The 23,989-nt window shown below is 40.2% G+C and overlaps 1 protein-coding gene across 4 annotated transcripts in view; it reads left to right on the forward strand.

Annotated features, from left to right (window-relative positions):
• The window catches only part of THEMIS (thymocyte selection associated), an 80,517-nt gene that overhangs the window by 39,553 nt on the left and 16,975 nt on the right, over nucleotides 1–23,989 (forward strand). The gene's annotated exons all lie outside the window — the stretch shown is intronic.

Raw genomic sequence — 23,989 nt, forward strand, 5'->3', positions numbered from 1 at the left:
AGTAATAAATCATAGCAGCTTTCAAAAATAACAAAGGCAACAGTAACATATGGCTCTCAAATGTCTGTGGACTGTAGATTAAATTAATTTGTTTTTCCTGAGCACCTAAACACAATTTCTTTATTTGTTGGTTGTGATCTCTTACGTAATTACAAAAAGAGATTTGATACCTAATGGCATAAACCATTGTGCTAACAACTTCAAATTAATGGGACCTTCCAGCTTATTTCAAAAGACACATTGCCAAGTGCTGCCGTCATATTTTTCATAACTTTATCAAATGTAAATACATTTTCAGATGCACGAATGTAATTTGTATTTGCAATTTTCAGATGCAAATGCAACTTCTCACCCTGTTTGCAGGTGTTTGCAGGTACAGCACAATTGTAATAACATGACAGTCTGAGACACTAATTTGTTGGCTTAAATAATACTTTACAAATGTTTTATGTGCTTATACATTGTATGCACCCCTAACCAAAATGTTGTGCCTGGGTTTCTCTCAACGTGTTGTGTCACTCAGATGTAACCACAAAACCTCCTCTCTGGTATGAGGACTCCTGACAGAACATTTGGATTTTCTAGCTGACGTCAGTCATTAGGCAGTGCTAAACAGTTTCCTTTCCAAAACCCATCCTATGAGCACACTTTTGACTGCTCTTCTGTTTGCCCAGGTCCTCCGCTGCGTCTATATTTTGATGCCTGTGTCCTGTCTTAAAATGTCTGGACTGGGATAGATGGACCTCATGGGACATGTGCGGGTGTGGTTTAAGGAAATAGGGCTCCATTTGCTTTGACGGAATTGAAATGTCTTCCAAGAAGTATGAATTTGGAATATTTGTTTGGGAAGAGCAAAACGGCATGCATGTCTCTCTGGAGCTGGGCCAGCATGCTGCAGTGATGGATGGCCACAGCTACCGAGAGAGGTGCCTTTGCTTAGGTAGCCACATGTTAGAAATGTGAGCTACGCCTTTGTGTATAACTTTCCACTCTGGTCTCTACTCTCAGTGGTGCCTAGAGAGCCAAATAGACACTTTGTGGTTAGCTGAACCACTTTAACTGCATTGTGGAGGTTTCCTGACTGTAATCAGAGCAAGAACATGTGGAGCATGTAGATAGGTACACATAGTAATGTACATTTTTGTGCCTTGATCTGGAGCTGAATTCCACCGGTGGCATAGCAATTAACCCAAAATGAATGATAGACATTTTTCACAAAAGGCCTGTGATTAGTTCATTGTGTAAGGAAAGGCTCACTGCATTATGGCTACTCTTACACACAGTGCCCATCAGCAGTTCCAGTGAAACCCTGGGGCCATGGATGTGTTGACTTGGTCTCTGCAAATTGTGCAGGTACAAGGTCTGAGGGATGAGGTGCAGCCCTGGTCCAGAAGGAGTGCTTTGGCAAGGAAGGCTGAGGCTTAGGTGTCATCCAGAAACCTACAGCCTAGAGGAAAACCAATATTCTCAGACAATTGTTTCAGCCCCAGCCTACAAGCTGCTCTAATGTTGGCTTTTTTGGGGTCTCCCAGGTATGCAGCATGTGCCAGTCTCTCAGCCTTGTTCAGGAATCTCATAGGGTCTGGAAGTTTGGCTATATGCATATCAAGGATGAAGTTCATTCCTTCATAGGAACAGGCATAAACATAATTTAATATATGAGTCAATCCCCAAGACAGAGGTCTGGGAATCCATGCTTTTCTGTTGTGCACATTTCATTCCTACTGAAGTAGAAATACGTTCAGGAAAAAATGTGTAAGTAAACAGGTAATGGAATTACTTATTATGGCTGGGAAAATTTTGTTTTTCTCCAATGTGCTTTTCTTCGTAAAACTAAATAGTTATGCAAAATCCTTCTGAACAAAGAGACAAAGTAAGAATTCAAATGCAAGCTAGTCCTCCTGTTTCCACAGGTCTTGCAATGCCAGTAATTGAAGGGTGCACTCGATTCTGGGATCTGTAATAGAGCCCTGTTTTCATCCACCGCTTTGCTTTTGTAGCATTTTTTTGTAACAGAAACTAGAGGCACAGGTGAGAAGATCCATACATGCTTCAAAGACATAAGAAACACTGACCCCCAAAGGCAACAGTCGCAGCTTTTTTTCTCCTAACCCTTATTTAAAACAGGTTGTGGTTGTTTAGTGGTCGATTCTTTGTTTGATGTCTTGAAATTGTGGAAGACTGTCTTTTGTCCTCTGTAAACGCGCATACGCACAATAAGTCACAAAGATGAAAACTGCTTATTTTGACTGTCTAATCCCACAGCATGCCCCATGCCTTTCTTACAAAAAGATGAATAATGGGGATTTCTGAAGACTTCATCTTTACTGTTGATGAAGATGTGAAGTACCAGCTTGAGTTTTAGAAAAATAAAAAATTTCAGTAAGTTTTTAACACCTTTGTTGTGACAAAGAAAAGTTTAATTACATTTGCATATGGAAAATCCATACACATTTTCAGAAAAGTGTATGATTCGTAGTCCTGCCATAAATTTCGATTCCTATATACTGAAACACTGCAAACATTAATGTGTCTGTTCAGCTTCCATTTCAGGTAAAAAACATATGCATGTGTTGTGGTTTTCCTTTCCTTCGTGGTACATAAACCATAAAAATGTGCTAAATTCCTACCCCCCCCCCCCCCCAAAGTTGTTTAATCAAATATGTGCTCTCCCTCTGCCTCTGCCTCTCCCTTTCCCTCCTTACTGTATGTTGCTAATGTAGCATGACAGAACGACATTTTTTAGATTTCCTCCTCTTTTTGAATTTTATGAATCCATTTCACTCACGCTTATTACACAAGCATCTCACTATATTAAACTTCTGTTCTAGACAATTTTCAATGGCAGATAAATGAAATCATCCACATAACAATTTTGTACTGAAATTCTTTTTATTTCATTGGTATTTAATAAATGTGTCCCCACCTACTTATTTCACAGGGTTTATATTTTCATTAATAGGTGCAATAAAGTAAATTTATTTCTCTTTCATGTTACCTTTTGATTTTTTAGTTCGCTAACATTTCTCTTTCATCTGGCAGATATATGTGAATAGATTGAGTTTATAGAGAATTATGTTTTAAAATACACCATACCAATATTGGGAGCCCTTGACTAAAACATAGTAAATGGTTTTTCTATTAATATACCTGATATAGTCATAGCTTAAAGACAGATAATCTTGGACAAGAAATTTTTTTTGAAATCTAAGAAAACTATCAACTGATATACAACCACTAAGAGCATTTTTGTGCAGGTATGTTCATTACATTTAGGAGCTTGTTCAGTTAAGGAAAGAAACCATTTCTATGCTTTCAAAGAAAGAAACCAAAACCATAAAAGGCACAGTTTTTCACATTAGAATTTTATTTACTACACCTAGTCTAATAATAAATGCCTTATTCATCTGTAAATTTTTTTTTGGCTCCTTAGGTTATGTTCTACTCTTTATAATGAAAGGGATGATGTAAAATCCCCATTTAATAAATTGATCATTCTGGATAAACATGACTGTCCTTCTACTTGCAGAACGTAGCTGATGAGTAAAATGTTCCTAGAAAAGCATATCCAGTAGAAGTTCAGATGACAAAGCCCTTGCTAATACCTCTGTTCAGAGCCTAGACTCCTACTATCACAAATCTTTTTCTCTTTAAATAGTGTGTATTTTTAACATCACCTTCTGTAGCGGGTTCAGTTTGTAACCAGGCAGAAACACGTATTAAAGTGTAGTGGTTTGGTCCAAAGTACTCATTACTTACTTATTTACCTTCTGTGAGATAAGAATTAGGAGAAAGCAAAGCAGGCACGAAACTTAAAATATAAAGAAGTTTATTAACAGACCTAAAAGAAGGAAAAAAAAAAAAATCAGACCACACCTTCAGAACTCTTCTCCTCCCCCCACCTTTCTCCCTTCTCCCACTGACAGTGTAAAAAGACAACCTTTGAGATGTCCAGTCTGTTTACCACTTCCATAATAACCTTGTTCAGTTCACTTAGGGAGAGGAGTCTCTCTTGCTCATGCTATGGAGACATCTCCACAAGAAGTTCTCTCATGGTTTCAGTATCACAACGAGACAGCTGCCCGGGTTGGTTCTCTGCTCACATGTGAGAGTCCCTTCCCCCAACTTGCAGCTTTCCCCACAACTGCTTTTGAGGGTCCAATCTTGAGCTATGGGGGTACCATTTTAAGGTTGAGCTGTTCAGAAACAAAGGTTCTCTTCACCCATCTCTGGGAGCATCTTCATCTCTAGAAATAGAGGCCCTCCGCCTTCCCTGGGAGCAAATGGGTCCTCATCATCTTCATCTCTAGGACTATTTCTGGGAGTATCTCTAGGAACTCAATCTCAAATCTCAAATCTCCTTCTGATTTGGAGCAAGAGTCCTCATCACTTCCATCTCTCCCTGTTCAAACTTGTCATCAAATTACAGCTGCTTCAGCATTTGCTTATTTCAGCACAGGTGCTTTTGCTCACAAGTACAGTTTGAACGCTCCACCCCCCATGCTTTCATGAAATTACAACGGGTACTCTGATGTATCATAGTCCATCACCACCATAGCCTTACAACAGAATTTCAGCTTTTAAGCATCTCCTCTTTCTCCTCCCTCAGGGTTTCAGCTATTCTTTCTTTACTTAATGTCTGCAGGCTTCATCTGTTCTGGAGGAAACTTACAGCACTGATAGGATTAATCTCACCCGGCCCTGCAGCTGGAATTCGCTTATCGCTGTTGGTCACATGATCTTTGCCGGACAGTGGGGCAGCTTCGGCTGAATCTTCGGCCGCACTGGAGCAGGGGGCAGAGCCGGGCTGCACCCTCTGCACGTAACAGGGCTGTGGGGGGCCGTGGGTGGGACAGGGCCGCACGGCTCCAGGGTGGATGTGACCCGGCCCGGCCCGGCCCGGAAGAGCGGGGCCTGGCCTGGGCCCACTGGGCCCCGCCTGGGTCTCCCCCCAGTTACCTGTCCTGAGGCCAGAAGCAAGAGAGAGCTTTCCTGGGGTTTGTCCATTCTTAAATGTGGACCACAGAGGCAGTCAAAATTTTAAGTTGCTTAAAAAGTTGCCAGTATTCAAACTAGCCAGTTGATAGGTTCTGTTAGGTCATAGAGGAAGCTGTAAGCACCTCTTTGCAAGAAAATCCCTTCTGGAGCTATGCTAACCTATGACACCTTCTTGTTTGTTTTATTTGCTTTTGGGGGGTCCATTTGGATAAAGTCTTTGAGAAGAGAGAATGCATCAACACTACTTTGAAATAAATGGAATTAGAGGTGCGAAAATAGGAGCACAGTTGTTGGCTTTCCAACATTCCCAAGAACATTTCACAAGAGTGCTGTCTTGATACACATCAGCAGGTAAAAGTACCATTACCTAATGTCTCCTGAGAAGAAAAAGAAAAGAAAAAAATCCCAAACCTACAAACCAGTATTGTATCATTTTTGAAGCACCATCAATGTACCACAGAAAGCTGAATAACCCAGTTGTAATCCCTCTGTTTGAAGGGATCATAGACAATCACAATAAGGTACAAATGCTGTGGCTCCAAGGCAATGCTGAAAGTAGCCATGTGATTGAGACCAGTGATCTTGATGTGTAGCGTCTTGGCATCTCTTCTCTGAGAGTTCAGAGGCATGATTCCTTCTACGTGCAACTTGCACTGTTGTTGGTTTGGGGTTTTTTTTGGATTTAAATCCTATTATAAAAAGAAGTTGAATTTTTGCTACTGTTCTGTGACTGATATGCATTCAGGCAGAAGATTACATCCTGTCTGTAGATACTAACAGCCCATACCAGTGGTGTGAGGAACATGCTACACTGTTTGTCACTTGTCTTTAGAAAGGTTTAAGTTCTCCACCAAGGGAACAGAAAGCTCAGAGAATACACTGGCTCTGACAATAGTAAAGGAATTTTTTTTAATAGTAAAGGAATTTTTTTTCACTAAATGTGAAGGTATCTATTTTTTATGACCCTTTTCCCTTGAAATTGTGGAATTTAAGGCCAAAATTGCAGGAGTTTTGCATAAGCAGCCTAGAAACCTTGGTTATAGAATTCCCTTGTCCTACACGGTTCAGCCCTGTGCTTCATCTTTTTGAGAGTTAAAAGGCTTGTCCTATCAATTCATGAATCTATGTATGCATTCTCCAGATCTACAAGTGTTGTAAAATCTATTCACTAGAGATGCCCAGAGGATTAATAATTTAAATAAAAACAATCAAGACTGAGCTACTGTTTTATAGTCAAAAAATGTCTTTTCCCTATACTATTTCCCCTTCTGGTGCATAAATAATTCCTCTAGCATTAGTGGAGCTATGCTAATTTATACCCACAGAGGACTTGGTCTCAAAAGTCTAATTTAGATGACAACACTGAAGTGCAAGGACTTGCCATTTTTATTTGTATGTAAAGTACCAGCACTCAAGTAGTTGTGTGTCATTAAATTATTTCTAGAAAATAAATTGCCATTTGGAAGGTTTGCTCTTGGGTGAAATTATATCTTTTTGTATGACTTTAGACAGATGCAATGAGTTAATTTGAACAGCTGCTCTTCAGTTCCCTAATCTTGTTCTCTCTTCTATCTCTCATCTCTCCTCTACTGAGCATGCCTTCTTCACTCCATCTGACTGAAATAAATACATCCTTGGACAGTAGGTCTTGTACATCATTGCAATGTTCCCTCTGTTCTGAAGGGCCTTGGTAAAAAATGAGGTGGTAGGGCATAAAACAGGTCGATGCCAGCTATAGCATCTGGGACAGCTAAAGCTTGGATGATAAGAAGGCTGTTTTAAGCCCTCAAAGCTCCCTCTTCCTCAGCTGTAATTTTTTTGTTGTGCAGCACAAAATTTCACCCTGGGGTTTTTGACCGAATAGTGATGGATTTGATAACAGTCTCACCTGCACACTGGACATGTAACCATTAATGGGGCACTTAATTTCAGAGGAACCATGCGATTAAGACAGCTCATATGCTTCTACTTTTCAAGTCTCCTGTTAGTACTTTAATAAAGTCTGTGTTCTGTATTCAGCAGTCAGTTTTCTCTGCATTAATTGCTGGAGTATTTGCCTTAGTGGTATCTGAGGCATGCTTCCATGTAACTCTGCTCCAGCTCTGATGCCACATTAACATTTCCTTGTGACAAAATTAATTTGAAGTCAGCAAGACAGCCATGAACATACATAAATGTTGCTAAACATGAGAGGGCTGCCTTGTTTGCAAACAGTGAAGAAGAGATGAACCTTGCTGAACAAGCTTGCCATCTGGGAAGGAAAAAATAAACCTGCAAAAATAGCCTGTATCAAGGTTAAGGCTGGTGTTATAGTTGATGTAACTGAAACAGAAAGCTTATGTGGCCTGAAAAGACATTATGGGCAGTGAGGCAAGCTATGAACTGATCCTATTGCTTACTAGCATTTGTTTCAGTGCCTGTCATTTAATCTCAATATTCATGGATGCTCTCTGCCTTATGGCCCTGTGGAATACTCTTGACTGCATTCTGCTTCCTATTTCATGCAAGTCCCCTTGGTGCCTCAGATAACGCTGTGAGCAGGTTGGTAATTATTGTCGTGGTGACCAGAATGCAGGGTGAACCTTCACAAAAGGCAGCTCTTTGTTATGAGGAATCAGGTTTTCCATTCTTTCAGTGGGTTTAAGATACTGGGGTTCTGATGAGCACATTTATGTAAGGATAACATTTTTTAAGATAAACAAGTCGGTAGTTGGAGATGATTTTCTTTATTGGCCGACTATATGCAAATCAACTCAACTTCTCACCCTTAATCATAATTTGAGGGAAGTTTTCTGACCTCAGACCTCTGCTTCATTTAGAAGTTCTACATCATTCTATGTTCAAAATACATATTTTATAAATATATCAATATTTGTGATGTGTCCATGTGCCTGTTTTGTCAAGACTAAAGCAAACTTGATTTTTTTCCAAATTTTTCATGTTGCTATCAGCAGTACAAGAGAACTATATAAGGGTAATATGAAAAGAGATGGGAACAAAAGGCTACTGCTAGCTATAAGGATCCTGGGGAGGTATTTAATACTTGCAGCTCTCCACAGCTTCAATTTTTAGGCAGCTGGAGAGCTTCTCGCACCTGGGGACTTGCCTTGGCTGATCGCTGGAAAATAAGAGTAGGATATTTGGATGAGATAAAATTCCACTAGGAAATGGCATGATGGTAAAAATCCATTGCACAGATATTTACAGTCATCATATCACCTACAGGCCCATGTGGAGTGAGGGTCTTGAGGTCTCTGAGCCCTGCAGAAACACGCAGTGAGTGGCAATCCCAGCAGATATCCTTACGTTCTAAATAGATGGAGAACGCATGTCAGAGGGAATAGAGAGCAGATGACTTGCCTGCAGTCACTCAGCAGGTTAGTGGCAAGGTTTCTTGGCAAGCAGGCCTGTTTTTTTGTCCTGAACTAAATCTCTGGGCAGAACTTTTTCTCTGTAGTTTTTGATGAAAAAAATAGACTGAGATCCCAGATACAAAGTTTGTCAAACTGTCAGCCTACAAAACAAGTTCACAGCAACCACAGTATTTTTTAAGGATTTAGCCATCATGAATTTGTAATGTGCCCCTCTACATCTCCACCAAGCCTTAGGAAGAAGTTCTGTGTTAAAATAGCCTTGTGAAATAATATTAGGTATGAATTTTTCAGAATAATTCTGAAGTAATTGGAGATCATCACCAGGCAGCTCTTTCTTGAATCATGTCCACTTTTGTTGTGACAACCAGAATAAATTTGCCACCTTACTCTCCTGGAAGTCCCTCTTCTTCCTCCCTTTATGAGAAATGAAATTTATGCAGGTAAGAAGAAATGCTATGTCAGTTGACTACTGTACTTAGCTCTCCTCTGGAGCAAAATCCTTGGCATTCTTTAGTGCCAATATGTGTTACTGTTTCCCTGGCCCAAAACACTGAATGCTACTGTGGCCATGAGAGAGCTGAAGTCAGGGAACTGCCTGAAGGGAAGAATTTTGGCCAGGTATGAAAGAAATGCTTTTAAACAGGTAATTTTGAAAGGAAAAATTTGAGATGGGCAAAAGAAGATATTTTAACAAAGAGTAAAGCCTACTCTTCTGTACTACTTCTTTGAATGTTTACATTACTTTGCAGCCATTGATAAATTGATTTTCATTGATAAAGCCATGTTCACAGCAGTGACAAAGCGTGTGGCTCCACTCTTGCCTCTACGCATTCGTTAACTGTTAAAATCCGATCAATTGTTGAAGACTGGGATTTGACTGGGCTCTTGATTTTATGCCTCTGTAAAGCTACCATGCTCAGTAGAGAAACACCTGCCTACATTGGAAATCTGCTACAGACCTTCAGTTTAGCTTTGTCTTCCACTTAGGGCTGTGACCTAATAATTACCAAACAAAAGAAAGATACATCTTGATTTTATTAAGTGTCCCTGTGGTGCATTTCTAGCAAATAACAAATAACTAAATAAGCCTTTTGGTCCATAAGGGGAAAAGCAATATTGACCCTGATGTATTCACTTGAACCTGGGCTGACTTCCCTACTTTTATCACAAGCAAGACAAAAGTAGCCATTGGGAGTAAGGGATGTGCAAGACTGTAAGAAAACAGAGTATATTAATGAAAAGTACTCAGCAGAGAGCCTACTTCAGTATCTGTCCTCTCCCCTGTGCCACTGCAGAGCTAAAAGTGATTGATAAAACCTTGTAGTTACTGTACAATTTTCCTACAATTTTATCGTTGCAGTCATGGCATTGATCTACAGTTAAATGTGATAATTCCTGTGTGCTGTCTTGCCAGTCTGCCAGGAGCAATGTACCAATTGTACCTGTACAGTCACAAAAAAAAATGAATACCTGCTTGAATCCAGGGCTTAATATAGAAGTTTTAGATAGCTACATTATGAAATTGCTATAAAGAATATTCTTAAGTTTGTAAGAGAAATGTGATGAGGACTATTTTAACCTGGAAATTTCAGTAATACTGCTTTTATCAGAAGAATATTTAATAGTCTCTGCTTTTCTCCTTTCATTTTTTGAATGTTGCAAAGCCTTTTTTGGGGGAAAAAATGTACTAAACTTTGTAACTGCAATCTTACCTATATTAAGTTCTATGACATCAGAAAATATTTATGCAACAAACGTTAATCTGCAAAAGTTAAACTACTAAAAATAGTGAAATAAGGTGGTTCAAAATACAAGATCTTTTATTTCTGCTTTATTTCTGATGGATCAAAATTCAAGCTCTTAGAAATTTTACTGGAAAATTCCAGTGAAATCCTACTTTGAACTAGAAACCATGCAGTTCAGTGAAAACTTTTTGAAGCTTTCAAAGATATGTGTAAATCTTTCACCCAGTTTCTTTCCAAATGTCTTCTTTCACCCCACCCCCTAAACCTAAAATGAAACTTTTGGGTCACAAAACCACACAGACCACCTCCTGCAAAGGTTTGCTAAAACCAGAACACAGTAAAACTCACTGACTTCAAAAAGATCTGCACTGTAAGTGTAGCTTCCTACTCCTCCCTGGGTCTAACTCTCACTTGCATTAAAGCTTCTTTTCAGTTTCCCAGTGCAAAATGGGGCCTCAAAAGGGAGCCAGTTACTGTCACACGAGGTATGTTTCCCTGTTGCTAACATGCTGGCTGTAGAGGTGGCCAAATGGGCTAGGAGGAGTCAGAATTTGCTGACCCAATAAATTCTGTCTTGAAAGGATGCATCGGGGGTGCCCTCAGGTTGCCTATGACACAGGTTTTTAATTCACAGTCAGGATTGAATAATTTGGGAGTTTATGTCTTAGGAAATGAGTAGTGCTGAAGGGAAGGCTTCTGCTGGCAAGCAGGGTTGTGCCATCCACAGACTGTTGCTACCTCGCAGATGCTCTTTGATAATCCATGTGAAATTAATGAGATATTTCTGTCCAGCTCCAGGTAGATTTGAGAATTTTCTCCCTAGAGCCATTGTCACATGCAGTGTCACCTGCTGTTGATCTTATTAGCTATCTAAGAAGCTGAAGTAAGTGAAGAAGGGTGAGATTAACCTGAGATCTGCATTACTTTTATAAGCTTTCAGATGTCACCAGGCACCCAGAAAACATAGATGAATTGGTTGGTTTGAAGTTTTGTACACCTAAGTAAATAAAAGACTATTAAGCCAGAGACTTAATGACAACAAACTGTACATTCTTTTATTCTTGTCAGTCTTCTTATATATTTGCAAAGAAGCAAATAAATAAATGATGTCAAGTTATTTTCTCTGTTTTTTATTTGAATTTTGGTAGCACCCACAATATGTTAAACACTGTCCTCATCTGTGAGAAAATACAGTTTCTTCCCTGAATATCTTTTGGTCTAAGACATGCAAGATTTATATACATTATTCTGATACATTATTCAGCTTCTTTCGTGCCAGAAAACACACACTGCTGTAGAAAACATTGTTTCCAAGGTCCTGACTTTGCCAGCTGTTAGGCTTGTACAAGACTACGGTGAGATTTTCCTCTTGCCAGAGGGGATTGTTCACCATAATAAACTTAAGTATGTGTGAATGTGTTGGCCTCTGAGGCTCTGCTTCCGTAAACAATGAAAATGTGCATAGCTGTACTCACACAAGGATGCACACTCATTTTAACAGACTAATATCTTCAGCCGGGTAGATATTTTTCTTTAATCTGTTTCACTCTGGGTCAAGAAGAAAACAGCCAAAACCAGCCAAATGATTTCGAGAATTTGTATTGCTTTCACTAAACTCTCAACAAGCCATTTTTTAACCATCTTGAAACAAGCACCAGCCACCTCATCTTTCTGCAACTTGGTCAGGCTGACTTCAGGTTTGCCATTTTATTTCAGTTGGGACAACCTCACTTCTGCCACTTGCCTCTTTACTTGCATGATCCACAGCAGTCCTGATGTGCTCGTGGTAGCTGGCTAAAGGCACAGCCTTGTTTTCCTGAAGCTGGAACACTTTACACCTGCTCTTACTGTGCCACTACACAGCACTGTACTGCCACAAGCTGAGATTTTGGTAAAATCACAGAAAAGAACAGCTCTGGAGAGAGAAATATCTTCTCACATCGGGCTTGGTGAGTCTTTCTTCCCAAAGCTCTTTGTTTCTGGTTGGCAGTGCCAGGCAGTTTCTGGAGGCAACAATGACCAACTCCTGCCACTGCAACCAAGAGCCCAGCTTCTTCCTCTCCTGCCTGCCCCCATTTCACAAACCAGATGAAGGAAATGATAGGAGGTTGGAGGTCAGCAGTCATTTCATCTGAGGAAAAAAGTCCTGCTGTTGCTAACCCTCCCAGTTTGATTTGACACGTTTGCTTTTTTGCTCCTGGAGCCAGAGCACGAGAACCAAGTTGGCAGATCTGGGAGAGCAGCCTGCAACATCGCTTGCAAACTTTTCTGCAATGAGGGGCATAATTATCTGTTGATAATCTGACACGTAACACATGTTGTTGAGGGGAGGCCTTGCCTGCATGTTTGGACTATTTACTTTTAGTTAGAGTGAGAAAATTGTCCTTCTTGTGCAGTTAATAGAACTGCAAATATTACCTCTCAAGAGTGGCATAAGATTGAGGTAACAACAATCTCTTTTAAAACCTTCTTTGAACTCATTTAGAGGCATCTCAATTTCTACCTCCTGAGAAGAAAATATTCACATCAGAAAAGAAGACCCAGCTGACCATCTGAATGTTGAGCACTAAACCTCAGGAGAAGAAAACATTATATTTTTAAAGGCTGGCTGCTGAACTGAAAAGCAAATGAAGAATTAAGCTTGGCTCAAAGACTGACTGAGATGAAATTTTAGGCTGCAGAAATAAAATATTTTCTAAATCCCCAAGGTAATTCAGTGGACTGAGGAAACCAAAGCGGTCTTATTGATTAAACTCATGAGAGATACACAGCTCTTTGCCCTGTGTTAATAGTTTAAAGAGTTGTCCACCAAGCAAGTATTTATTTGCTCAAGGAATCTTCTGTCTGGTGTATATATGTGGCCATTGTGGAAAAGCCCCCTGAAAATTATTTGTGGATGCCCTGACAGGTCAGAATTTAACAGCAGAACTATCCATGTCAATAGCTGTTTAATGTTCCAGTCATCTGCAATGGTGCTTAAAACCCCACCAACCTGGATGTCTTCTTGTGTTCTGTAAATGTGTAAATGTAGTATGGAATTATTTACTTCATTCTTTTGGTTAAGAAATGCAGATACTTACCATTTCGAATGTCTTCTGCACATAGAGTCTTTCAGAAAGGTTTTAAACCTTTAAACCACCTTTAAAGGTGGTGTAAAAGGACTGGTTCAGTACATTAGACTACCTGCCAAGTTCAGACACTATTTCATGAAGCTGGACATGTACTGAACATGAATGAACATGAACTGGGGATGAGCAACATCTACTTTTAAGGTTGTGCAATCCTTAGAGTCATCTACAAAATGGCAGAAATAACAACCAAGATTTTATCAGGGTATCTTTGGTGTGAAGTAAAATGACTGAATATGAACCTTCTTCTGCTATTTGGCATTTCTCAGTGTATGAGTGAAGTACCACCACCAGTGTTTTCCATGCTGCTTATTAGGATGACTTTTCAGTTGGGTTTTTTTTCTGTAAGTCCGGAAATAATGGGTTGAGATTTATACAGATCCTCGTTTCTCAGCTGTCTCTTTTTGAATGGGCTTAAAAGGCCTTATAAACACCTCTGAGGCATATCTGTGAACACTGTTGAAGTGCCAGGCCTGTCCTACAACCCAGCTCTCTGGAGAGAACCTAGAAAGGGAGTGGATGTAACAAAAGCAATGGAAAACAGTTATGAGCAAAGGAGGCTATTTAATTCTCATTCTCACCTCTTGGTATTGGGGTAGATCAGGCTACAGCCTCCCTCTGGGAGAGAATTCCAACCTCCAGTGGAGTCAGTGCCTAGGAGAAAGGGTGGTTCAGGCCAGGGTGGGGGCAGGAGGCAGAAGTGGGCACATGGTATCACAAAGTTTCATTTTGATACCCTGGGAGTAAATGGTCTTGAAACCCTTTCCTTCCCTTCATTTTTTCTCCCTGTAATGAATTGAGGAAATTCAAAATCTAAAGTTCTAACAGCCAGAAACAGACCAAAAAGTTTTCTTTTAATAGTTTCGGTAAGTATGTGTAATCAGAAGTGAAATTTTTTTCTGGTGGGTGGGCACTTCCCAATTTGCCAAAAATATCAGGATGTGAACATCCTTTCTGATAAGGAAAAATTCAGATCCTTTACAGGACATGGTTCAATGTTGCCAACAAACCAAAGGCCCCTGTGACTTGACAGGGTTTGCTAATCACCGGTGTGCAGTTCAGCACAACTGCAAGGGAATTAATTGTCAGAACTTTGAAATCATGTCGGAGAACAAAGAATAGAAAGGGAAGCGAAAAATGGGGCAGAATACTTTCTTTCTGACAAAACAGGCTGGCTTCTAGTGGGCAAGCCGAAATACTTATATATTCATATCTCTGTGTATGTTTATATGTGTATATGTATGTGAGAAGGCAAAATTCTTGAAGGAATTGAAACGTTGCAGAAATACCTTTAGAATAGGAATGCATTTTGTTAATAAAATAACCCATTTTCCTGTCACTCCTGCTGTTACATTCCCTGCTACAGGCTGGAAACCAGATGATTTTGAAAAACAAGAAGCCTGATGCTGAATTCAGCCATGACTGAATAAATCCAGAATAACACTTTCAAATTACAGGGAGTGACTGCAGATTTAGACCCAGTATCAGAGGACTGAATCCTGTCTGAAGTATTTAATTCCTACCAATTCAGTGTCCTGCTGCTTTCCCAAGGCTGCTGTCTGCTGTGCACAGTGTTTTCAGTCATGCAGTAGGAGGAAGTAGAGGGTGAGCTCTGCAGCTGGACTTGCAGACTCATGCTAGGAAGGCCAGCAAAGCAATAAGAGCCTGAAAACAATTTATTTTTAAAATCTCACTCCCCCCTCCCTCCCCTCCCCACTCTCTGCAGGACCACAATTAGAGGAAATAGGGCAGGATACATCCAGACTAAGGGGAGTCAGAACAAGGCTGGAAGCAGATCAGGAGTTCAAGGGGAGACTGGACAAGTATGTGGAAGAGAGACCCTTTGAGGGTTACTAATAGACAAACCACGACAAGCCCAGGAAATTCCCTGAGCTGGAAATAGTAAGAGGCTGAGAGTGTACTTGGATGTAACAGATCCTGACTTGCTCTGTTCTTACTCTCCCTTGGTGTCTGCTTAAGACAAGGGTGAAATAAAAATACTCTGTGAGATGCATTTTGACCTGAACCAGTGTGGATGTTATTTAATTTTTTGTGGGCAGAGAAGATCTGAGGACTGAGGTAGAGACAGATGGGACAATGGCACAGTGAGAGCTGCCTCCTTTGGAGTCCTGTGTCAAGAGTTACAGGAAATTTCATTCTTCTTTTCATTTAGTTTCAATTCAAATTTTCCACACACTAAACTGCACTTGCATTCACATCAGTTCCAGCATTCAGATTTCACTCTGTTGAGTAGATTCCATCTGCAGTTTGGCAAACCTGCAGGTAATTAGCTCTGCCTTGTAATTATATTTCCAGTTAATGTTCCATTAAAGACAAATGAAAAGAATTCTCATCTTCTGCTTAAGTGGTGATAGCACAAAATACAACATTCCATAGCCTTTGAACAAACAAGCAGTTCCATTTGCCAAGGTGAGGTGCATTTGTAATACAGAAGTAGACCTCAATAATTTAGGTCTTCCAGGTGTATCCTTTTTTCCTTCCAAGAACTTCAGTGCTTAGTGGGTGGGGAGCCCAGGAGAAGAGCAAAGCCAGCCTTGGGATTAAGGCATCAGACTCACTATGCAACTGTGGGGTCCTCTTCTTGCTTCCTTTCACGGCTGTTGTGAGTGTCATGGAAACCAGGATTTCCACAGTTCCCTTGCCCAATCTGAAACTTTTACTGAGTTTCTTTGCCCAATCTGAAACAGCCCGGGCCTAATTTCTTTAGCTGAGAGCTCGCAAGTGTGGCTGCAATTGCTGTGCCTGCTGGCAGGGAAGGCAGGCCAGTGAAGAGCCAGGGTGTGTAGAAAGGTGACAGCTGGTGGCACCTCACCTGTTCCTGCTCACTTTTTGAAGCAATGTGGAAAAGAGCACATTTCAATTTGCCAGTGTGTAAAATGCAGGAAACAGTACTTTTCTTTCACTGCATGGTGTGTTGAAGAGAGAAAGTGATGTTTAAGGTTAAGCACTTAGAAAAAAAGCCAAGCTCTAACATAAAGACATCACTGCAAAAATAAACGTAATATTATCATCACACTGCAGCAAAGATGAAAAAAACTGTTCTCTGCTCTGAGGCATGGGGGATCAAGCACTTCCCCCTTTATGTATTTAGCAGGGAAAGAAGAGGGAAGAAATGGAGCTGGGAGGGCATTATGCAGCTCTGTATTTTGCATTTGAACTATTGCTAAAAGATTTTTAAATACCCCTTCTGATTTTTAACACAAAGCTGAAGGTGTAAGCCTGGTGATTTTGTGCTGGCTAATACAGCATCGTTTCATCCCAGGCTGCTCAAGGGTGCCCAACAACATTTTCTGTTCTCTTTTGCTTGTACACACACAGAGCAGGGGAAAGAATATCTGGGAAAAAGAGGCTGACAGCTTCAGTTACCCAGATATAAAAGATCTTTGGTAGCAAAACTTCATTCTAAAGACTCTTGAGACATAATCAGTACTATTCTGGGAACTTTTTTGAGGGAGAAAAAGATTCGTTCAACAAATGATTAAACAAATCTGTGAACAGTGAATGAGTACATGAAAGTCATTGGATTAAGAATTAAAATCTCGGGGCTCTGAATTTCTGAACTAAGCAAAGAGTTTCAGTAGAATGCAATAGCAGTACACTCTTGTGTGTTTTTTTAATTGATGACAACTTATTTTGTTTCCATCAGCTGCAGAAAATTTACCTGAACTGTGGGACCTGTCAGTGAAGAGTGGCAGTATTTCATTACCTCTTTAAAGCCCTCGCAAAATTTCCTAAGAAAGCATGTACTGTTCACAGCCCTTTTTAAAGGTCATCCTATCAGCTGGATCCCTTTTTTCACTCTGTTTGCTACTCACCCTGCAATTATTAAGCCTCAGCCTGTTAAATTACAAGATCTTAACGTTTCACCACATTTCATCTGAAAAATTCATCAAATCTGTTCAAGCGTATTTTCTTTCTCCGTAGTCCCAGACACAACCAGGAAATTTGTTGTGCGCAGTTTCAAACGGGCGGAGAGGGGTAGCCCAGAAGGAAAAGTCTGTGGGAGGAGAGTTGGGATGGCAGGTTTTTGGTTTCACAGCTAAGCAGCGGTCCCGGCAGCCCGTTCCGGGGGGAGAGCTCGGCGGAGCGCCGGGATGCGGGGGGATGAGGCAGGATGCGGTGGGATGAGGCGGGACGAGGGAGGATGAGGCGGGATGCGGCGGGATGAGGCGGGATGCGGGGGGGACGAGGAGGGATGAGGCGGGATGAGGCAGGACGAGGGAGGATGAGGCGGGATGCGGCGGGATGCGGGGGGACGAAGGAGGATGCGGCGGGATGAGGCGGGATGCGGCGGGACGAGGGAGGATGAGGCGGGATGCGGAGGGACGAAGGAGGATGCGGCGGGATGAGGCGGGATGCGGCGGGATGCGGAGCCCCCTAGCGGTGCCCGTCTCCCTCTTCCACGCTTATTCTTTTTGCCTGGATGTCGTTCACTGTCCCAGCTCACAAACTGCGCGTCGGGCAGGGTGAGGTGCCGGTGGTTTCTCCAAGACCATTTGTCTTGGTACATTATTTTATTTTATTTTGGTCGAAATGGATCTGGCTGGAACATGGCTTTCTGCTCTGGTTTGTTTTGGTTTTAAATCCAAATGTTCTTATTCAAACTCTGGAGAGGGCATAACTGATCTTGTCCCTACTATTAGGAAAACGTAAGAGTTTAAGTACAGTGTTAGAACCCTTAGAATGTGCCTACAGTAGCATTAGCCTACAATAGAGAATGATTTTATTTATTATTTCCCCCTTTTTAACCTCTGGGAAAAGAACCAGGAGCAACCTGGTCTCGTGGAAGGTGTCCCTGCCCATGACAGTGGGGGTGGAACTAGATGATCTTTAAGGTCTTTTCCATCCCAAACCATTCTATGATTCTATGATAAAACCCAGACTACTGACAATGAAAATCAAATTAATTGTGATATTTTTTGTATGTACAGAAAGTACCTTGTGAGGAAGAAAATTATTGAGCACTTGAATCTGGATCACAAAATTTAATTTGGTCTTGTGTTTTTTTCTCTTTTAAGCAGAGAATAACTCATAAATGAATACAATTTGTTTCTGTCTTTGAAACCGTATAACCTTGACCTCTTCTTTGTCAAAATAGTTAATCTTCAGTTTATAGTATCTTATGAGTCCTGCAGGCAAATAATAATTCTCCAGAGAACTCTCGTTCTGTATATTAATAAGGCTAAATGAGGATCCTCCTTATTGACCATGGCCTTTCTGAAGTATCTTCTAACAAGCTCTTCTCCTTTTCCACACTCCAGTGGACCGTGGAAAATTAAGACTTGATATCATGTACTGGAATCAGTGCAATGGGGAAGACGGTTAAAATTCTTAGCTACAAGATCATAGACCCTTGTCAGTACCCTTTGCTATGGGTACACTGTGTCCTTGTAAAAATTACCTTGATATGCAAGGTAAGTTGGCTTGCCAATAGATCATGCAAAAAGGCTACCTTGGGACACAAGTGAATAATAATCCAAAGGTAATTGTTTCTTTTCAAGTGGAATAAATCAATCCTAATTGTCTGCCATAATAATACAGATTTTGAGACATGTCAGCAGTTCCCATATGTGTGTTCCCATTATTCAAATTTGTGTTTCCCACCTGTTAGGTAAGAGCATGCATTCAGATTTCTAGTCATACAGTAGGTGAAATATATTCTCATAGAATCACAGAATGCTTTGGAAGTAGCTTTAAAGATCATCTAGTTCCAACCCCCTGCCATGGGCAGGGACACCTACCCTTGAACAATCTGCTCAAACCCCATTCCAACCTGGCCTTGAACACTTCCAGGGATGGGGCACCCACAACTTTCCTGGGTAACCTGTTCCAGTGCCTCACCACCCTCATAGGAAATAATTTCTTCCTAATATCTAATCTAAACCTACTCACTGTCAGTTTAAAACCATTCCCCCTGTCCTATCACTTCACTACCTGATAAAGAGCCCCTCCTCATCTTTACTGTAAGCTCCCTTTGAGTACTGGAAGGCTGCCAGAAGGTCTCCCCAGAGCCTTCTCTTTTCCAAGCTGAACAACCCCAGTTCTCTCAGTCTGTTTTCATAGGAAAGGTGATCCAGATCTTGTTTGCGGTCTTCCTCTGGACCTGCTCCAGCAGATCCATGTTCTTCTTATGTTGGGGGCCCCAGAGCTAGATGCAGTACTCTGGGTGGGGTTCTGCCAGATGGGAATAGAAGGGGGATCACCTGATGATGAGCATTGGTGCAAATCTCACCAATGTAGTTACTCCAGAATGTACTCCAGTGTATGCTCTTGCAATCCAGAAAGTAATTCACATCTGTGTCTGAGGATGGTCTAAAGCTCTGAATGTGATAGCGTTTACTCTGGCTGATACTACATGGGAAACAAGATCTGACATTCTTTTCTGATCCGCTGTAGTTCCAAACTGTCCCTGCAGAAAGTCATGCAAAATGAATGTGGTAGCAAAATTATATAGGTAGTTTGTAATGCTGTAGGTGCTGAAGCTCATTAAGTCTTCTCTATAAATCAGCAACTATGAATACTGATATGTCTCTCTCTACCACCCTCTCTCACAATTTCCTTAAAATATTCTGCAAAATATTTTAAACTTCATCCAGCCTGGTTTAAGCTTCCCAGTGAATACAGTGCTGTGTGATGCTCTTGCAGAACTGTCGTATGCAGCTTGTGGGGATAAATTGTCATTTTTGTCTGTGTTTGGACAGTGAAATCATTCATCACACTTTCAATCTATGTATACACCTTTTTCTTCTGGTGGAAAGGTGCATGCAGCAATTAAGCATTTTAGAGATAAATATATCCATGCAATATATGCCAAAGCAAAAAATGTGTATCCGGAGCTTTGGCTTGATTTCCTGATGGTTGTAAAGACTGCCACTCCAAGCTGTCTTTAAAAACTGCAGTAAAAGGTTTATGATCTGTATCTACTAGCATGGGTGACTTGTAATAATGTACTCCAAAGGTGTCGTGCCATGTCCGGCACTGATTGCTCCAGCAAATGAGTACTCCTCTTCACTAGAGTCATTTGTAATCACATAACAGCTTGACTTTCAGTCTGGAAAAGCAGCATTTTGTCAGATTGGTTTATGCCACTACATCTCTCACCGCATTTTCAGAGACTATGACAACTGTTGGTTTCATATTTACTCCCACATCTTTCTGTACTTTAAACAAATGTTGTTTCCTTCTTTATTCTGAATGTTCTAGATGCTGTTGAGGCGTTCTTTCCTTTAAAAAAATGCAACCAAACAATAATGTGTATTATAAACACACATATTATTTTCTTTTTTTGCAACCAGATTTAAAAGCCTTTCTTCTTACTTGCGCTGCGCTTCTCTTTCTTCTCTTCTATCTCAGTGGCTACAACAATTTTGCTGGGCACCTCCAGAGTTGGTGGGGGGTTTATGTTGTTTGTTTGTTTGTTTTGTGGTTTTGTTGTTGGTGGGTTTTGTGGGAGTTTTTTTGTGGGTTTTTTGGTTGGTTGGTTGGGGTTTTTGGGGTTTTAATTTATATGGTTTTTTGTAAGAACTTCCCTGTTATTTTATGGGCTTATTGAGTAGTTGTGACCAACTACTTCTGTCTGAAGCATGTGTGGAATAGGGATTGCCTTCAGTATTTTTGGCTTCTATCTTGCGAAGGAGTAGGAATTTCCAGAGTCAGTATATCATGAGTTATAATTTGACTCATGTAAGGGGAAAGATTAAAGACCAGAAACTCTTCTACCTAAAGAAAAGGAGACTCAAGAAAAGGAGTAAAAATCTGAATGATGGAAGAAAATTAATGGAGAGGGATTAGAGCAGCAGCATGAAATTATGAGTTAGGGCAGTAAAAAGAAACCTCACAACCCAAAGTAAATTTCAGTGCAGAAATAAACTCTGGAACTCCTTGCCACATGATATGGATAACAGAAATGTAAATGAGTTTTTAAAAAAATTAGACACAGTAATGAAAAAAATATTCACATGGATACAATTGTTCATAGCCCAAATTTTTTGAGTCAGAGGAGAACACAGATTGGAACTGTGAGAGGAGGATAAGAGCAGACATTTATATTGCAGGGGAAACTGGCATTTTGGGAAGAGGTTTTGTGCAACTGTGGCTGTAGATAGGAAAAGCATTACTGTTTGTCCATTGCCACTCATAAGAATGAGAACTATTGTCAGATTTCACTATTCCTGAAGCAGACAAGCAGAGGGAAGCCTTGCTTGCAGAAGAGAGCTCACATACACACACAGAGATGCAGTGCATTAAACTCCTCAGATACTCAAGGAAAACAAATTCAAACTGCTTACTCTGATCCTCAGTTTGCTACTGCAATGTTTTCAGTACCTGTACCTTCGTCAAACACTGCACTCATTTACAGCTTCTGCTGAATTCTGAAACTTCTGTTCTTACTAAAGTGATGCATCTCCAGCCCTTTAGTTCTCACCTTACCTCTCACACTTTTTTGTATTTATCCTGTTTGACATTACACCTCCTATTTCCTGAGAGGGACTGTGCACACTTGGACTAATTTACCTTTACGGCTTTGTGATCTGACTCCTGAGTTGTTCCTGGACCACAAGCAAACCTGAAGATGTAATGGGCAATTCTTAGCCACTGCTGTAAAATTTTTAGGTCATGCGCCTGTAGCTGTCGGTTTTATTTTCCACATGCTGAGATTTGGGGTTTCCCCTGAGTAGTCTGTTATAACAAATGACTGCAGCCCAGATTATGAGGTTTTAATTGAATTAGTGTTTTTTCTGGCAGTAACTATTGAAAATCATGGCTGATATCCTGACTTCTTTAAATTAGTGGAATAATGACTCTGCCTAGATAGAAATTCTGTGCTGCCAAGTATTTGAAAGACAACTGTAAGACTTCACTGTTATAGTTTTAAAAAAGCAACTTCTCTTTGTTGGTCTCTAGTATAATTGTTACCTATAGTGCTATTAAGGATGTTAAAACACTATCAGATTTCAGCATAAAGTGATGTGACATTAATTTTCTGTAATCCTATTTGTTTTTCAATGTTTGCATTTTGCATATTTTAATTTGTTTGCAAGGTGCCCCAGGTAACTATTTTTCACAGTGTGTGATTTTGCTGATGAATTATAAGATTAGCACAAAATCCAACTACATTTTTCTTAATGAGGGGATCTTTCTATTTTGATACCAAGCCCTGTTTTTAATTAGTTAAGGCAATGCAAAATAAATAAACTCAACATACTCATACATGATATTGATTGCTAGTATTAATAGGGTAAATAAGGAGCTGACTAGAAAATAAGAGATTTAATGTTTTATTAAAAAAAACCCCAACTTTTTTTAATGTCTACTATTTAAATTAAAGTTCCATTCTTCCCTGAAAGTTGACCATTAAGTGAAAGCTTTCTGTGTGCTAAGTATGCCAAACAACTGGAACACAGGTATAATCTGCCTGTGAATAATAAATCTACCCTACCCTTCCCAAGACCTTTAATTTGTGATAAACAGGTATGAGTGATACCAAGGATGGGACTAATTTAGTGACAGCTCTGAAACATGGTTATTTAGCCATTTATTTTCCCCAAGCCGGAAGTGGACATTTCCCAATAACTGCCTAAAAAGTGAGTGTTCATATAATTGGGGCAGTCTGGCAACAAAGAGGTGGGGTATACATGCATGTTTAGGTGCAGAGGATCAAGAAAAGGAGATGAAAGAAAGGCCATGATGTGCTTGTGAAAGAAAGTTAAAGATCCTGCAGCCTCAGTGAACCTATTCCTCAACACACTGAGCCTAGTCCTAGTTTGAACAGTGCCTTTTCCATTGGGTTAACTCCCTGCTGTGAAGAATTCCTTCTGACTTTTCTGTCCTCTTTGCAAAATATTTCTTAGCTGTATTTCTTTTTTACAGGTCCCTGAGTTTTTTGTGAATTACATCACTGCTTAAAACTTTGCTGGGGCTCAGAGGCTCTCTTTCAACCAAGGAAAGAATTACCCAGCATTGCATGACCTGTAGACCACAAACATGCTTTGAATACTATAACTCAACTGACCCCTGTATCTTGAGCTTGCACAGGGTTTTTTTAGAAAAAGGAGAAAAATACCACAGATTCCTCTAATTGGAAAATGAGGGTATTCCACTTGTGTAATACTGTGACCCACACACTGGGGAAAATCATCCCTAAGTTTTATAGATTTCATCCTCTTTTTTTTCCTTAATATACTCTTCCAAATTTTCTATTTCAATTACCAGTGACTTCTTTTGTTGCTGGCTGATATATTTTTTCAAAAAGGGCAAATTGTCATAAAATGTGGGCTCATGTTGCGCTTTCGCAAATTGTGGGTTGATTCTGAAAAGATCAGATTCTATTACTGTGTAGCTACTGTCAGATTTACCAACATGACCTTATCTCTTTGAATAGGGTGGGCTTTGTCATTGCTAAGGAAAAAATCTGCATTTGATTTTGAATGGAAAATCTATACTGATTATTTCTTAAAATATATAACCTGGTATAATGATTGAAATTGGTCTGTACCTACACTGCAGCTACTGTAGAGCTTCACCAGAGATATATTTTTGACACTTTTAATTGACTGTTACTTACACAGCTAAAAATATATATTTGACTGAAAGTATTTGTGACATAAATACCTCAGAATTAAAAATAAAACAACATAATTATGAAAAGGTGTTTATGAAGCTTGAGTTTCAAGGGATGCAAGTATTGCAGCCATATAACATACTTTTTCCAATGTAATAAAAT

Source organism: Aphelocoma coerulescens, chromosome 3, assembly GCF_041296385.1.
Source record: "Aphelocoma coerulescens isolate FSJ_1873_10779 chromosome 3, UR_Acoe_1.0, whole genome shotgun sequence".
Classification (NCBI taxonomy): domain Eukaryota; kingdom Metazoa; phylum Chordata; class Aves; order Passeriformes; family Corvidae; genus Aphelocoma; species Aphelocoma coerulescens.